At 33.1% G+C, this 17,802-nt stretch overlaps 1 long non-coding RNA gene across 1 annotated transcript; it reads left to right on the forward strand.

Moving 5' to 3' along the window:
• Nucleotides 1–8,993: 8,993 nt before the first annotated feature.
• Nucleotides 8,994–14,660, forward strand: LOC146998348 (uncharacterized). Its single transcript, XR_015040465.1, has 3 exons — nt 8,994–9,111; nt 11,450–11,539; nt 14,525–14,660. It is a non-coding gene; the product is annotated as an uncharacterized LOC146998348 (long non-coding RNA).
• Nucleotides 14,661–17,802: the final 3,142 nt, after the last annotated feature.

The raw sequence follows: 17,802 nt of genomic DNA on the forward strand, positions 1-17,802 counted from the left end.
TAAACCACAATAGAATAAATGTATTCTTTAAAATTCACTTTGTTTACCATAGCGACACTCTGGCGCTTATGTCATTCATATTATAACTCAGAATGCACAAAATGTATATCATTTAAAGAATTTTCTAATCGTTGCCACATGTTCTATTCAAGTACTATAATAAAGCTAGAACGATGTATAAAAGAAATTAAGCAAACAAAACAAAACAGAAACAGTTTTTCACAGACGATTGGGTATTTCTCATTTAATTAATTCAGTTCTCACTTTGCGAGAAGGCAAAAATACATAAAAACTCAAAATATCTATATTAAAAATTACGAAGTAAATCTCAAACGCTTATTTCCTCGAAAAAATTCCAGAAAGACTTAAGCATGATTTAATTTGCAATAATAAATGAATGCGTTATCTTTGTTGTTGCGAAGCTGTTTCTCTAGATTGGCAACAAATCCACTAGTCTCCTGTTTCAAATGTAAACATCGATGGCCGCCATTAAAAACAGGCTTAGCGGCAATTAAACAACTTTAAAATTGCTGATAATTCTAAAAATATTGCGCACAGATTTACTAAAGGCATAAAATCCTTAACCGGAAGATAAAAAGAGTTAAAAAGAGTTTTGAGTTATGCGAGATACGTACGTACGCACAAACGTACGTACATACGTACATACGTTCGTACAGACGCCACGAAAAATTCTGTTCAGAATTAATTTTAAAGCAGTTTATTTTAAGAAAATTATTTTATGGTGTGCTTAATAGTTCAGATTTAAGCTGTAATATATTAAAATGGGAATCCAGATATTATTTTTATTGGTTATAGAAGTATTTTTGTGAAATAATTCATTATTTCAGCTAATTTCTGGATGCTTGATGCAAATAATGTTACATTTTTTGCTTTAAAGTCTTGTATCGTGATATTTTAAAATTTGAAATAATTTAATTCTTAATTTCAACTAAACAAACACCGAAACCTTAAAGTTTGCATAATTATCAATTATTAGAAATTTTTTATAGCAGTAAGTGGAGATTGTTTGTTACTCTTCGATTTCGGGAGGTGGAAGACATTGGCGATGATACAATGTTTCTCACTCAATCAAACACCAAATACAAAATAAGGCAAATTGGATCCTAATCTTGAATTATTAATTTATTGAGCAGGCATGAAATTTTTAATAGCTTCCAACATCGAAGAAAAATAGTTTTTTATGCATTCACCGCCACAGTACGATTCGAGGTGTTGTCGAACCGTACTTCGATGTCGTTTGTGTTGCGTCATTTTGTACTTTTCCTCACACGCTGTATCGTTTGGGTGTGGCATTTACTTTTTTGGGTTAATAAAGTGAAATTTGTGGCTCACAGTGAAATGTTCGAAGCCAACATCTCGCAATTCATCCGATTAATATGTCTTTCAATAATTTGTGTAAACAGTTGTTCCTTCCTCTGCCAAGCAAGTTCCTTATCTTGGGGTGATCCTCAATTCGAACACGTGGACCCCACACATTACTCTGTTATCTAGAAGTTTCGTAAAGCTCGTCTCTCAAGCTCGTAAAGCTAATCTCTACCCTTTGGTGCTCGAAACAGCATTCTTTCTATAGATAACAAGTTACTGAATTACAAGTCCATATTGCGTCCCATGCTTTGCTACGCGTGTCCAGTCTGGGCGTATGCCTGCAAAAGTAATAGAAAAAGGTTGCAGACCGAGCAGAACTGAGTTCTGCGGCAGATCGTAGAGGCCCAGTGGTACCTTCGTAATAACCGTAATCACGAGGAACTAAATATTGTTCTGCTCAGGACCCATTACTATTTTCTTGCAAAAACATTCTATGAGAGACAGAGGTCAATAAACAACACCGTTATTAAAAATCTCTTCTTATGATTACAATGATTTAGCAAATAGTAATAGGCCATTGATTTAGCAAATAGTATAAGGTATTTCTCCCGCTTTCCTAGCGTCCTTCGTGGTGTAGTGGTTCTGCACGCTGGGCCGGTATTCCAGAGGTCTGTGGTTCGATTCCCGGCGAACCTCTCTCCTGTTTATGTAATTACCTATTGCAACAATTGACTCGTAACTGCCTATGTCATTCTATTTCTGTGTTTTTAGAAAAATCAACAGCTTGAATTGGTTTTTCTAGTGCTGTCGTGAATTCAATTCTCTAATTTATATTACATCTCTCTAAATTCTGTCAGCTATAATCTCTTTTAGTTCTCTCTTGTAATAATTAGGAAAGGTAAATTGTTCTACATGGGGTACGGCCTTCGACCCAAGTGCCAACACCACTCCCTAGTTGTTCCTTCCGTAACATTTTCTTTAAATGACAACCAATAAACGTTTTACAGATCGATCGGCACCTTCATCTAAAAAGAATGCTTTGGATTTCTCTGCACAATCCGCCGAAAAATCATCGTTGTTGAAGAATCCACCCAACGGTGCTTTTTCTCCTAGGGCAGAGTTTCTTAAAGTGTGGGTCCTGCAATAAGGAGTTGCCAAAAATTTTAGTAATTTTGATATTTCTTTAAACTATTATAATAATTTTACAGTTACCAAATATTTTTACATAATGTTGCTGAAAATAGGTAAAGATAAAACAATACAGACAAAGAAAAAACGAAAACAATTCGACGCATTTTTTATAATAGAAACCTTCATTTTACTTTAAACATTAATGACCTAAAACTGCAAGAGTACACTGGTGTGCAAAAATTAAGGACGAGACGGTTTTTTTCAATATAACTTTGTACAAAAGCTTTCCAAATCAACACATTTAATACCGTAAGATCCCCAATACGTAAGGACATGAGTAATGTAAGCAACACTTACTAAAAAAGAAATCAGAGGGATAAAAAGAAGCTTTATTGCAAAGTAGCATGGAGCGCAATGCAACTGAAGGCCGAAACATCCCTGTGATGGGTGTCCAGCAAGAAACATCCGATCTTTAATAGGGGATATGATCTCCCCTGACTGGTAGGCAGGTTTTACAGCGTCTGCCCATGCTGAGAATGAGGGTGTCAATGAGTTGTTGAGGCATTGCTGCCCATTCGTCTTGCAGCGCCAATCGAAGCTCCGGAATCGTTACTGGTGGTAAGGTACGAGCTGCCAAGCGTCTGCCTAGAAAATCCCATACATGCTCGATGGGATTGAGATCCAGAGATCGTGCCGACCAATCCATACGTTCAATATCCTCACTCTCTAAGAGCTGTTCGGCAGCTACTGTGCGATGACATGGTGCATTGTCGTCCATGAAAAGGAACTGCGGACCCATAGCGCCTCTAAAAAGACGCACATATGGAAGAAGAATCTCGTTACAATAACGGGTCCCGTTGACTGAACCTGGGTCGAAGATGTGAAGGTCTGTACGACTACCAAGCATGATGCCTCCCCAAACGAGAACACCGCCACCTCCATAACTGTCCCTTTCAATGATGTTCGAGGGATGATTGCGGCTTCCCCGCTCTCTCCAGATGAGTATGCGATGAGAATCGCTACTCAGACTGAATCTGTTCTCATCTGTAAAGAGTACTCGTCCCCATTCATTGTCTCTCCAATTCCGGTGTTCCCGGCACCACAGAGAACGCCTTCTCCGATGGGCAGGCGTTAGAGGTACACACCGTACAGGACGTCGTGCAAACAGACCACCAACGTGCAGTCTTCTGGCCACGGTAAAACGCGATATCGGTCGTCCAGTCGCCTGTGTCGTGTGTCTAGCGATTTCTCCCACTGTGTGCCGCCTGTTTCTTCTGGCCTGTATAAGGCAATATACCGGTCATCTGTGGGTTGCAGCCACACTTGTCACACTGCGGCCTTCCTCCAACTTCCCAATGATTCGACCTCGGGTAAAAGCATCCAGATGTCGTCTAACAGATTGATTATTCGCCATTTCTCGCTGAGGCAGCAACTCGGTGTGATTTTAACTGCTATACGGCGTGCAATTTCTTTGCCAGAAATACTGATCTTACACCGACAACATGCTTTATACTACTCAGACACTCCCCCATTATTAAAACTTAAAACAGTACTTTACAATACATATTTATTCTGATGCTCTCTCGGCCTTACAAGGCTTGGCAAATCCGGAACCAAGCAATAGACTTCTTTTGGATATAAAAAACATTTATAACAAAATAAGAGAGAAAAATGCTATATATTTTCATTGGGTTAAGGCACATATTGGTGTTATCGGGAATGAAAGGGCGGATATGCTAGCTAAAGAGGCTGCCCTGGGAGAGGGTGATATTTATGAGGCTATTAATGATTCCAGAAGAATTACCTTGAGAAAAATGAAAGCAAGCATAATTGAGAAATGGGCTCGGAAATGGAATGGTTCAAATAAAAATAAGGGTTACTTGAGGATTTTGACCATAAAAAGAAAAATGGATCTATTTAATAATATAGATACTATTCAAGTTATCACGGATCATGGTAGATTGCCGGCCTATTTAAAACGATTTAATCTCCAGGGAAATGATCAATGCTTGGCTTGTGGGAAGTACGGAAATGCAGCTCATTTTATGGAAGAATGTAAACTGACCGAGAGTGTGAGGGCGAGATTTGAAAAAATAAATGTACAAAATGTAATTGAAAAAAGAAAATTCTTGAATAGCTATGCAACAGAAATTATGAGGATTGTGAATGAAAATAAGACTATCATGGGAATAGGACTTTAAATATTTTAATCTTTTATTTATTTATTTATTTTACTATTATTATTATTTTGTTGTTGTTTTTCTGCGTCGGGTGTGCTGCGTTAACCATGAGGCCGAAGGCCGATTACTGTCGGCCAGGAGGGTTGCAGCATACTCGTAAACTAAACTCCCCCATTACGTCTACCTGCATATCTGCGCATGTGCTACCATACATCACCTTACTTAATCTCCTGATTGGTCTTTCTGTCCGCTCTGCCTCTTCGCTCAGCTGATATGCTAATTTTTCGACTTCGTCCTTAATTTTTGCACACCAGTGTATATTGCAGTACAAGTGAAGAAATTGACACTTTCAGTCACGCGTGTGTCGAATTTGCGCAATGCTTATGGAGGTCCCACAAAATTTTCATAAATAATATGGGGTCCCCACAGACAGAAGACCATCAATAAAGCAACCGCACCATCATTTTAGACTTTCGGCTTGTATGCTCTATTGATGGGTACTATCCACCATCTGCAGCTCAGCGGCATTTATTATAACAATTTAGTGTACATTTTACATTATAATTGGTTGATGTACAAAACATAAGTAATTAGAAATGTTGAATACATAATATAACTTTAAACTTAGATAACTTTATAAATAAAAATAAAATATAAGTATAAAGTCTATGTAGAAGTCAACATATAAATGTATGTAAAAGTCCATATCTTGTAGAATGTAGAAGAATTTTCATATGTAGACTGTTTATATGTAGTAAAATTAATAAAGTAATAAAATAAAAATCTAAAGTGTATATAGAAGTCTATATATAGTATATATAGTTTAATTATAGTATCTATACTTAGTATGTATAGAAGTTCATACATAGAAGTCCATGTCTTGAAGAGTGTGAAAGAATGTCCATATATAGAAGGCCATATCTTGTATGAGCTCCATATATGTAAAAGTCCATAGATTAACAATATTGTTAATTAGAGCAGAATCCCCCTGTACAATTATTTTTATGGAGCTTTTAAATTTTCACAGTTGATGGATAAATAGTTTGCTATTTTGATATTTATTGCAAACGAAGTTGCTTTTTAGTGTTTGTCTGAACCAGAGTTGTGCTAATGTTGTGGAAAAAGGCTTGAGGTGGAGATCCTTTGTGATTTCGCAGTTAAAGAGATAGGGATCAAGAGTACTAATATGTCCACAGATACATAAGTTTGAGTTATGGAGACCGAATCTGTTAAGATACTCTGGAAAAGGACCATGTGAGGTGAGAAAGATGGTGATCGCTTTATTGGAGGATGATAATAGTTTTCTTGAGAGTACTGGTAGTAATTGGAAAGTTCTTCTACCTGTGTTTCCAATGTCCATTGTTGTTTCCAGAAGTCAAGTCGATCTTCTACTTTATTGTTTAAGTAAGATAAAGGATTTGGAAGGAAATGTTGAGGTAAAGACGGATTATTAGCTGCAATATTTGGCTAGATCATCAGCTATTTTTTTTTCCTATTGTTCTAGCATAGGCTTTTGTCCATTTGAATTTGGGTAGTAGGTTGTGAGGAAAGTGAGAGAGAAGATAATGAATATTGCAAACTCTTGCAGTTCGATTTTGGCCAATTATTGCATAGATGCTGAATGCACTGTCTGTAATTATTAAGCTAGGGAGGTAAAAGTCTTTGCAAAGGTGATGGCTTCTTTTGGTAATGCTTCCATTTATTGATTAGTTTATTATTATAAAAGACACAATATGCACAGCTAATCCTAGTTCAGATTTGGATCATCAGTAAATATTTGTAGAGCGAAGCAATAGGATGGAAATGTAGTATTAAGTGATTTTGTATGAAAATCAGATGGATTTAAATCAATATTGTGAAACCGTTGTTCATATTTATTCGGGAAATATCGATTATTGTTCAGACTGCTATGGAGACGTAGTCTTGCTACTTGTACTTTTACAACTTCTATTATAATTGAATGATAAATAGGTGGAATTCGTGTTATTACTTGTAATGCATTCGTAGGAGTAGTTTTGTATGTTTTTGAGATTAGAAGAAGAAATGGTCTTTGAATAGTTGAGAGATGATATTTTGCGTGAGTATTTATTGGTGAGAATAATGGTTTTATTTTTTATATATTGAATATGAGGATGCCATGACATTTTTGGGTCGCTTACAATGCCAAGATAGATGACATTTTTGTCTAATTTAAATTTATTTTGAGATATTTTGAAAATCGGATTTCTTAAGTTTTTAAGTGATGACCTTGATTAAGGTATATGAAGTGCTTTACATTTAGAAAAGGAAGTCTTGAAATGAAATTTATTAGACCAGTTATTGAAGATATTGAGAGATTCAGTGGAGTTTTATTCTATTTGTTTTCGATTGCTTGCATTAACTGTTAGAAGGAAATCATCGGTATATGCCTGTACGTGTGTGAGGAATATATTCAAAAGATTGTAAAGCAATATTTGCGATGAGATTCCAGAGAGTGGGCCCCAAACATGAGCCCTGGGGACAGCCTTTGGTTATTTTAGAATTAAATGCACCACTATTGGATGTACATTGCAGAATTCTATTGTTTAAAAAATCTTTTAATAAGAGCCCCCATAGCACAAAACATCCTCAGGATGTCCTATTTAAGTCGCAATATCCCGGGACATACTTAGGATGTCCTAAGGATGTTGATTCTCAGATGTCCTGAGGAGATCGTAATTTAACATCCTGAGGATGTCTTATTTAAGTCGCTATGTCCCGGGATATGACAGGATGTCCTGAAGATGTTGATTCTCAGATGTCCTGAGGAGTTCACCAATTTCACATCCTGAGGACATTCATTCTGCATTGTCCGGAGGACTTTCGTTGTCAAACATTTTGAGGATATTTGTTCTTAAATTTACCAGTTTTAATTTTTGGACATTGCACATCTGAAACTTGCACATTATTTTATTTTTCATATGTATTTTACTAAGTTGTTTCTAAATGCTGTACATTAAAAATATTGATATGATTGATGATTTATTCTTGTTATTTTGTTATTAATTTTAACTTCTATTTTTCTGACGTTTTTAAAAATTTATTTAGTCATGGAAAAGATTTTTTTCAATGGATTGGCATTTTCTAGAATATTTGCAAAATTCTAAATAACATATATATTTTTTTATAAAAAGTATTTAATTACGGAAACGAATTTTTTTTTAAATTTGGGTATAGAGACATTAGGTATTTTTTTGGAAGCAGGAAACATGAAAAATTAGCAACTGCCTTCGCCGGGAATTGAAGGACGGACCTCTGGAATACCGGCCCAGTGTGCAGAACCACCCCACCACGAAGACACGCTAGGTGTGGTGGTGGTGTATTTAATTATGGCAAAGCACACTAGGGCTATCTGCCTAAGGGGAGGGATGTCTTCGTGGAGGGACTGGCCGTGGACTAAGGGAAACTGGCTCGTATACACGTTACACGTGGGGAAAACCACGAAAACACCCATGCAGCCAGCCTGTTCGCGGGATTCGAATCTCGGATCGCACTACCAGGGTTCAGCGACTTTACCGCTCGGCCGCTGGTGGGCCGAAGACACGCTAGGAAAGCGGGAGAAATACCTTATATTACTTCTCTTTTTAAAGGCCGACTTTTTTTTAAGGGGATCCAATCACTAAATCCTGGGTGTGGATATACCTCATCCAACACCTTTTTAATTCGGGCGCCACTGTAGAGACATTAGGATTTTTTTGGGAAGCCGTAGAGATGAAAAATTAGCAACCGCCTTCGCCGTGAATCGAACCACGGACCTCTGAAATACCGGTCCAGCGTGCAGAACTATTACACCACGAAGGCACGTTATGAAAGCGGGAGAAATACCTCATAATTTTTTTTTTTCCTCTAATTACAGGACAGAAAATGTTTTTCAATCGCGCGATCCGTTATTGATATTGAATTACAGTCGTGCGATAATTTCGCAGTAAAGATACATCTCTGATGACTATCCAAGATTCTAGAAACTTTGGTCTTATATAGAGATGGTCGTCTTATAGAAATAATGCTTAATATCAATATTTATTGATAATCTCAGAACTATTGGTCACTTTCAGAAGTGGTCGTTTGAGAGGCGATATTCTATATATTTATTTACTGATACTCTCAGATTCCAAAATTTGTTTATATTCTCAGAAATATTGGACGGAAGGTGGTCGTCCCATACATGCAAAATTTTACATTTCATTAAAAATGAATTCGGCATTATTTAACTATTTCCCTATTAATTAATTAATTAGATAAAGAAAAAAATTAGGAAATAGTACTGTTTATTACGGAATAATGTAGGAAGTTCTACAGAACTATATTCTTTCGCGTCATTGCACTTTGTATCCGGCAAACTACTAGGTCCTCGTATTCTTCCGCAAATCCGTAAACATCTGTCTGATTTGAAACGAAATCCAAAATGGCTGCGCCATGAGGTTAACTTGTATGGATATTTTTTGTTGCATGAAAGGTAAGTTCAGTTGCAATACTTGTATGTTTACTTTTTTTGCTTTTCGAATTTATGTTATTTATGTCATTTTGACAGTTAAATGTTTCACAGCTTTGAATTGTTACCATTCTGTCGTGAATTACGTGTATCTCAATGGCTGGCTGTCTTTTCAAATATCTAATTTGCCCTGCTATCCAAATGTTTATGACTGAATTTTTTTAGTCTAGTTTATGCATTCAGTTTCAAAATAATATGTGTGATCAGATTGCGTATTATTTTATTGCAGCAATAAATTTATGTTAAATAATTTGAACAATTGTATAAAAATAAGAGTTTGCATTGTTTTGTCCAAAATATGTATGGTTGAAACATTATCTTAATCTAGTTTGTAATTCAAGTTTTTTTGGGGGTACTGTTCTGTTATTGGGACCAGAATCGGAAATGTATGAACCTGTGTTCGTAAGTATGTGCATAGATGTGTATATGTAGACACACAAACATACAAATATACAAGCATACATAAATACAATTCTGAACCCGGTCCTGATAACAGAACAGTACCTTTTTTTAATCTTTTTTGAATATTTTATAAAAGGATTAAGCATTTTTCAAACTGCATATCATTTTAAAATTCGACTTGCAGGAAGACAAAATATGGTCATTCAATCAAATGCTTATGATTGCTTTTAACATTTTCTCATAAATATTGTTTGCATTTTTATTGTATTTTAGATACTTTAATTATGTAAAGTGAACGTGAGAATATTAGGAAAGCTGAAGAATGTGAATAGCTACCATAATACATGTATTTTTTCATCGAGCCCATTGTTTTAGAAACCAATGCACCATTATTATATGCTGGCTTATTTCATAGTTATATGCAGTTTAATTTTATGTTCATGTTACTGTAGTATTGTCATTATAATAAAAGTATTTATAATTTTTGTTGAATCTTGCAAGTTACCTAACATTCAGAATTATTACTACCGAATTTTACTGATAGGTTTTTTCGAGTTGACATAATCTGTCTGATAAATAAAATAAACTGGTGTTTAAATTATATGCATTTCTCTTAATGTTTCATTGAAAGTGAGATGGAAATGTAAATGCTATCCAGAAAAGTGAATTCTTTTTGCAGGAAATAACAAACTGTACTAAATGATTAAACACAGTTACAGTAATGTTTATTGAAGCAATCAGTACTGTGTGATTGCCAGTGATTGAATAATGTTAAAATGCATTGTTCATAAGGAAATTTGCTTATCTTTGTGTTATAGATTTTATTTTGACACAAGCTGAAATTTGAATTATTGGAAGCACTTTGAAAACCCGAATTATTTCCTGAATCATTAATCAGGCCAATATATAACATACAAATTTTCATACAAAATTATTTCTTTGAGCATATTATAAAGAGCTCATTTAATTTTATTATTTGTACAAATTTTAGACAAAAGTAGCATGTAACAGTTAAAGATTTATTGAAGCCTACTTGTTACTTGTGGTAACAAAGAAGTGTGAAAGATATTGCCACATTAGCGAACATGACGATCATTGATGCTTAGTTTAGTAATTTAATAATATATTGAGAAATGCTGGGAACTTTCAGAAGTAGACATTTCGGAAATGATGGGCTTGATAAGAAATTTACGTGGTTTTATTATTTATTCTTTAGTTAAGAATGGATTTTAGATGTTCATATGAAAGAATTCTGTTTAATTATATGTGAAAGAATTGTTAAAGTTTGGCATTTAAAAAAATGAATTAATAATATGCAATTATCTTTTTATTATACATATATTACTATATATTTCTAATGCGCTATGTAAATGTCAGTGCTAAACAATTGAGATACTATTGTCAGGGCAATCTTTTCTTATACATGAAAAATTCTGATACTTTCTTATCATCTGCCCTCACAGCTTATGCTAAAACAGCAAGAGTATGTACACGATAATAGCAAACTATGAATATGCATACCACACACATGTATTTACATGCTTTATATTTAATCTTTATTTCTGAATAGTATTCCATTGGATGAAAAATATGTGAATATTGACCCAATGTGTATATTTTTGTATGATTTTTGACAATGTGTATATTTTTGACCCAATGTGTATATTTTGTGCATCCTAAAATTTCTTGTTTCTTATAAAGTGCTTATTTGAATTACTACTTGTGAACAGAGCAGTAGATATGAGCCATAAACTAACCATTTTGCCAATTTTCACAGCTTTGCAGATAGTCAGAAAGCACCAAAATTTGTAATAATGTTAAGTTTAAATGATGTTCTATACTTTTGTGTTAATTTTTCTATTCTATTAATTCTATTACTGTGTTATCAAACTTTCTGCAGGAATTTCAACTGGTTAAGATGTTATTACCATGTGGAGAAGAATTTGGTTTTCAAGCTAGAAAAAATTGCAGCTGAAGGATTTTGTAGAAGGTCAGTCAAACTGGTTTTAGTTAATTATAATTTAATTTTGGGTGAAGAATTCTCAAATTTATTTATCATAAGTGTTTAAAGGTCTTCTAAATTAAATTCTGCTTGTTTTTGAAAATTTTCATGACATTCATTCTTTGATTATTATTATTTTTTTTTTAATTTACTAACTTATGTCCAGGCACATAATGTTGCATTTAATGCCATACCTTAAATATTGTAAAATGTTAAAATAATACATTTCAATTAAAAATGTGGTTGTGACAGTAAATTTTCTGTTACATTTAATCATATCTATAAACATTGGTATACATCATTTTTCAATAATCTGTATATTATTTTGTGCATTTCTTTTACATCCAAGATCTGGCATATGACTTGTTTTTCAAACTGATAACATGGTGTAATAATGTAATCTAATGGTTAAAGTTTACTATGGAACAGGCCAAATTTAATAAATTATTCTTTGATAGAAATTTATTCATGTGTCCAGTGTGTCTCATCTCTTTAAATTGCTAAAGTAAATTTTATGTACTTGCATTTAGGAATTTTGACTGTTCCAGAGTAATTTTGTTTCAGTTATTATAACATGCAAGGGAAAAAATCCATTCATAGCTCCGCATTTAAAATTAGTTAATTAAAATCCTTAATAAAGAGGGACGTTTTGTTGTTTTAAATGTCGATAGAGTTTAATTCAAAAATATGCCACATTAAGGGTTACTTTTTAACCTAATTTAAAATTTTCATTACTTTAACATGTCCAATAATTGTTATTTTAACTCCGATATTGTAATAATATCAAAATTCCTTACTTTTTGATAGGTAATCCAAATGTAAAACAAGAAAAGAAAAAATTAAAATCTAGAAGTATATTTATTTCATACCTCTAACAAATAAAAACAACACAAGCACTTTTTACTGTCTATCTGCATAGTGTGGCATGTCCCGTAAGACAGATTTGTATGGTCAAATCCATGTTTCAGTTAAAGGAAAATGCATGCACAGTCTTCTGATTTTCCCTTCGATTAAGGATTCTGTATATACTAGCATAAGAAATATAATAGTTAATGCAGTGTTATACATCAATATTTATAGACAGTTATTGTGGCTATGTTTATTATAATTTTGTTCACTGTAATGGATGGAGTGCCTAAACCATCATGCTGTGTAAACAAAACTCAAATCTTCATCTCTGCATACTGCTCCACTAGTGTTTAAACCACTGAAATGGTGATTATGGTAGAACATCTTTGGTAAAAATTTACTCTACTGTAACCCTTGGTGAATCGTTTCTTTTTTTTATATCAAGATCGGCACCAATTTCAAGGTGGCTGCTACACAAAACCAAAATAAGAAGTCAAAGACATACACAAACTCTGTGTCCATGTACACATCGACCTATTAAAACAGAGAACTGCACAAACTGGGCATTGTGCACCGCCTTAACTTTGTCCATGTATACATTGATCTATTTTCACTTTAAGAAAATCAGAAAGTTAAAAATATCATAGTTACCAGAAAAAATTCGCCACTGTCTTAACACACAGACAACCAAAAATACACAAACAGAGAGAAATAAGTTACCAAAAATACATATTTCCTAACATAAAAACATTAAACAACAAATCTTCTAACAAAAATTAACACACAGAGACAAAAAAATAAATGAAACGTCATTTTTTTAACATATCTTTTTTTTTCACATGCATATGTTTAGGCTTCCCACCACCATCCTCCAGGTAAGCAGTTCAATTAAATTTTTCGTCTCTTAGTCACCTCAGACATACTCAAACAATGGTACCCACACCAAAATAATAAATAGCATGTTCAAAATACAAGACCATACCACTTCCGTGCAACCAAACACAGCAATTGAAGAGAATGGTAAGAACCAAAAACCTGGGACCGTACAAAAGGTTTACTATTAAAAAAAGTAGCCCAAAACTAAATTTATCACAGCACGTTGGCAATATTTGCAGAAATAACTCCTTTTTATTGACAAAAAAAAAGTTTTTTTTTTTTTCTCCAAAGGCTACTTTTGCCAACATTATCAACATTAGGGTTACCGAAAAACTTATTTGACGCAATGGGCTTCCACATTTCACAAACAACCAATACCACTTTGCGATTTTTTTTCAGACAGAAAGCAAGGTGTACCATACAGTAAAGATTAGCCACATCTTCATTTACTACTGGTACAAGTACTTCTTTGGTAAATTTCTGCGGTTAAATTCAAAAGTTTAAAATTGCATTAACATGATCAGATTCAGAGTCATAGCTAGGGTTTTCAGCGCTCAAGGACAACTGAAGATTTCGTGCCCCCTACTGCTTGCCAAGGATGGAAAACATTTAATTCTAAAATGTTCCAACATCAGTTTGGTGCCCCTTGGATTCTGCACCCAAGGACAGATGCCCCCCTTGCCCCCCTCTAGCTACGCCCCTGATCAGATTTTATTTTCTGCACATAGCTAACAATTACTTATGTGTTGTCAGATAAATGTTACCAAATGCAGTTAATTATTTTTTACTTGCCAATCTCATGAGACAAGTTTTTTTTGCTCCTGCAAGACTTTACTTTGTGTTGCAAAATAAATTCATTCTCACTCTTTTTGGACTTGCCTACACATTAAATTTAAAATAGTTTTATGAATAGGTAAGATGTGATTATCATAATTTTGTTTCTCTCTTTATCTTGGCAACTTTATATGTTGATTCAGTATCCAGGTTACCTACCAGTGGCTGATTGATAAAACTGCTCATATGTTCAGCTGGTGGTTTGAATTTATTTTCTGACATAAAAAATTTTAAAAGGCATCCTTCATGTTTATTTTACTATAATCAAAAAATCAAATAATTGCTACTCTGTTTATAGGTACTAAATGTTAAAATATTTTAAATGCTTCCTTTAATTTGCATTCTAATAGTCATTTGTTTAAATTTCATTATGAATTATATTCATATGTAATTGTGAGTGTTTTTTTATTTTAGGTGCTGTGAAAGGCAATGACAGAGATCCAATTTATCAAGAGTTCTTATATACATAAGAATACATGGATATAACATTGTTTTTCATGAATTCAAATAAAATATGATAAATTGGATTAATAAAAACTATTTTGAATTTTGAAAAGTGTTTTTCCTCTGTTAATCATAATATAGTGCCATAAATTTCTGAATGTGTTTATTTTTCATCCAAATAAATAGCTTTACAAAAATTTGTCATATTAATAGATATTGCATAATTTAGCATTATTATAAATATTTATTATAGCAGATTTAGCTGAACTACTTTTTTAGTCTCTTTGCAGATGAAGTCACAAAGGTAAGTCGTTAGATATTTTTCTGTATTCCCCATTAAGTAATTTTATCTGGTAAATTACCATTACTTATATACTACAGGTGAAAGAATAAGCTTTCCTTAAAGATGCAAAAATTTGCAGATATTTCAAAAAATTGGTATACATAAAAAAGTTCTTAAATTGCCACATATGCGAAACTGAAAATGTTATATATGAAATAGTTCAGAAATATAAATATTTTCACTATTTTTTAACTATAATTCACTGCATTTGTTATATATAATCACAGTTTAAGGTAGCAGTGCTTTTCCCACTGTGATTTCTCATGTATTTTGATTCATAAATACACGTACATAAATCCACGTATTTTGATTTCTCTTTTGAGACCGAATAAAAAATGAACTAAACATTCTCGTTGACATTGAGAGTTGAATAAAAGCTCACCTCAAAATAAAATGAATTAATAAATTTATGGAAAATTTTACATTGCATATATTGAGCAGAAAGAGTAAACTGAATATACTTAATGGAATTAATAATTGGTAGAGTTGATAGCAGAATAAAATGCCTTAATTGCATGGTAAACAGTAGATCTTTTGAAGTTTTTCTATGCTGCGTAAAATGCAGATTTAAATTTTTGATATTGATTGTCATATAAATGGCAATTACTGTTTTATTTTGCTCTGAAATGAATGGTTAGTAATAAAATTCTGGATGAAACAACCTTTAACATGCGCTAGAATTTACAAAGTTTAATTTGGTGTTGTTTTCAACGGGTAAATTTCATTTTACTGAATTTTGCGTAAAATAATACCAATGAACCATTGCAAATTATTTTCAGAACTTTTTTTTTTAATCTAAAAGGGCTATTAGTTTTGAAATGTGACTTCATATCGTCAGTCGTAAACTTGTTTCGCTTTTTATTCAAGTTTTGCCATTTGGCAAAATTTAACATATTTACCTTTAAAATCTAATATATTATTGACTAACAAGCCAAGCTATTTAAAAGCATTACACACAGTTCTTAACAATGCTTTTTTTTAATTTTTAATCTGATTGATTTAAAATGCATTTAATTCATGATATATCTAATTGAAAACATTTTAATATTTCTACATAATTACATGATATATTTCTTCATTTTTCAAATATATAGAAGACATATAACTTTCTGGTGTCAGTATCTTATAAAATGTTTTGCTATATCCACTGCCCCATCTGTATTGATAATCTATGCATTCATAAACTTTTAGCCTCTTTGAGTGACTGCTAAAATCTGAGGCCTTTCAGATTTTTTTTTTAATTGTGTGAGCAGAAAGATAGAATTTTAGAAGAGCTTCTTGAGTTACCTTTGAATGATATAAAGAATTGTTAACATAATGTCAAATTTTTACAACTAAATATTAAATATATAAAAAAGCCTGCAGCATTCTCATGTTACGAAAACATATTTATTTATTCTGAGGCTAGGAATTGATTTAGTTTTAAAAATACAATTTATTCCTTTTAACAATTTCCCAACAGTGTCATCAAAACACTATAAATTCCTTACATGTTTTAAAGAAAGATGATTCATTTATGTAAAGATTATTAAATGGGTAATTTTATTATTCAATTTTTAATACAAATTAACTGAAATTAGAGACTGATTTTGTAAAATAATTTAATTATGAATAATTCAATTTGGGGGCTATTGGATGTTTAAAAATGATCAAAAGATTTTTAATATCTTAAAAATAAAAGCAAAATTTTCAGTTTTATTCACTGGAATTTTCCTCTGTATATATACTGGGATGTGACACTAAGCAGTCGAGAGTATGTATTTAAGAGGTTAAAGGGATATTGTAACTAGTGTTTCAAATCCTGATAACATCCCATAAGCTGTCCGTGGGACGTAGATAGGATGTCCTAAGGATATACTGGGATGTGACATTAAGCGCTCAAGAGGATGAGTTTAGGAGGAAATTGGGATATTACGGGATGTCCTGAGGATGTAGTAAGTAGGACTTTAAATCCTAATAACATCCCATATGCTGTCGATGGGGCATAGATAGGATGTTTTTAGGATATAATGGGATGTGCTTAGGAGGTTTGTGGGATATCCCGGGATGTCCTGAGGATGTAGTAAGTAGGAGTTCATATCCTAATAACATCCCGCACGCTGTCGATGGGACTTGGTTAGGATGTCCTGAGGATATCCCGGGATGTGACATTAAGCACTCGGGAGGAGGTGTTTAGGAGGTTCGCAGGATATTCCGGGATGTTCTGAGGATGTGCGCATATCCCGCGAGCAACATCCTTGGGATATCCCAAGGATGTTTTTGTGCTATGTGGGAGAAGAATGTCCTTTGGGCAGTTGATGCTTTCTAGAATATTGATAATGCCTTTCCATTTGATAGAAATGCATGCAGATTGAATATCTAGGATATTAGAATTGAATGTTGATTATTTGTTTTATTATTATGGATAACTTCTTGAAGTTTTTGAAATGCACGATCTATTGATTTATTTTGGATGAAGCCAAATTGATTATTGTGCATTATTCTATTTTTATGAAGATGGTATATTAGCCTGGAAAGTATTGATTTTTCAAGTAGTTTGCTAAATGTAGGTAAGAAGTATATCGGGCTATAGGAGAGTGGATTGTCCAATGGTTTGTTCTTTTTATGAAATAATACACAGATATTTTGAGAACTGAAGGAAAAGTATGGAATTTACAGCATGCCATAATAAAAGTTTTGATAATATTTCTGTTTGTATAGAAGATTTGCTTGAGAAATAAATATATTATCAATCCCATCTGGCCTGGGAGCTTTTTATTATTGAGTCGTTTTATAATGTAATCTACTTCAACCAATTTTGATAGTTAGTGGAAGAAAAGAGTTTGTATAATTGTTTGAAACAGATGATACATCGTCTTGAGGAAATGGTTCTGATGAGGTTTTATATGCTGCTTCAGTTGAAGAA

The sequence above is a fragment of the Stegodyphus dumicola genome, chromosome 3 (assembly GCF_044657685.1).
Source record: "Stegodyphus dumicola isolate Sdum_Otavi_A_Nest chromosome 3, ASM4465768v1".
NCBI classification, from domain to species: Eukaryota; Metazoa; Arthropoda; class Arachnida; order Araneae; family Eresidae; genus Stegodyphus; species Stegodyphus dumicola.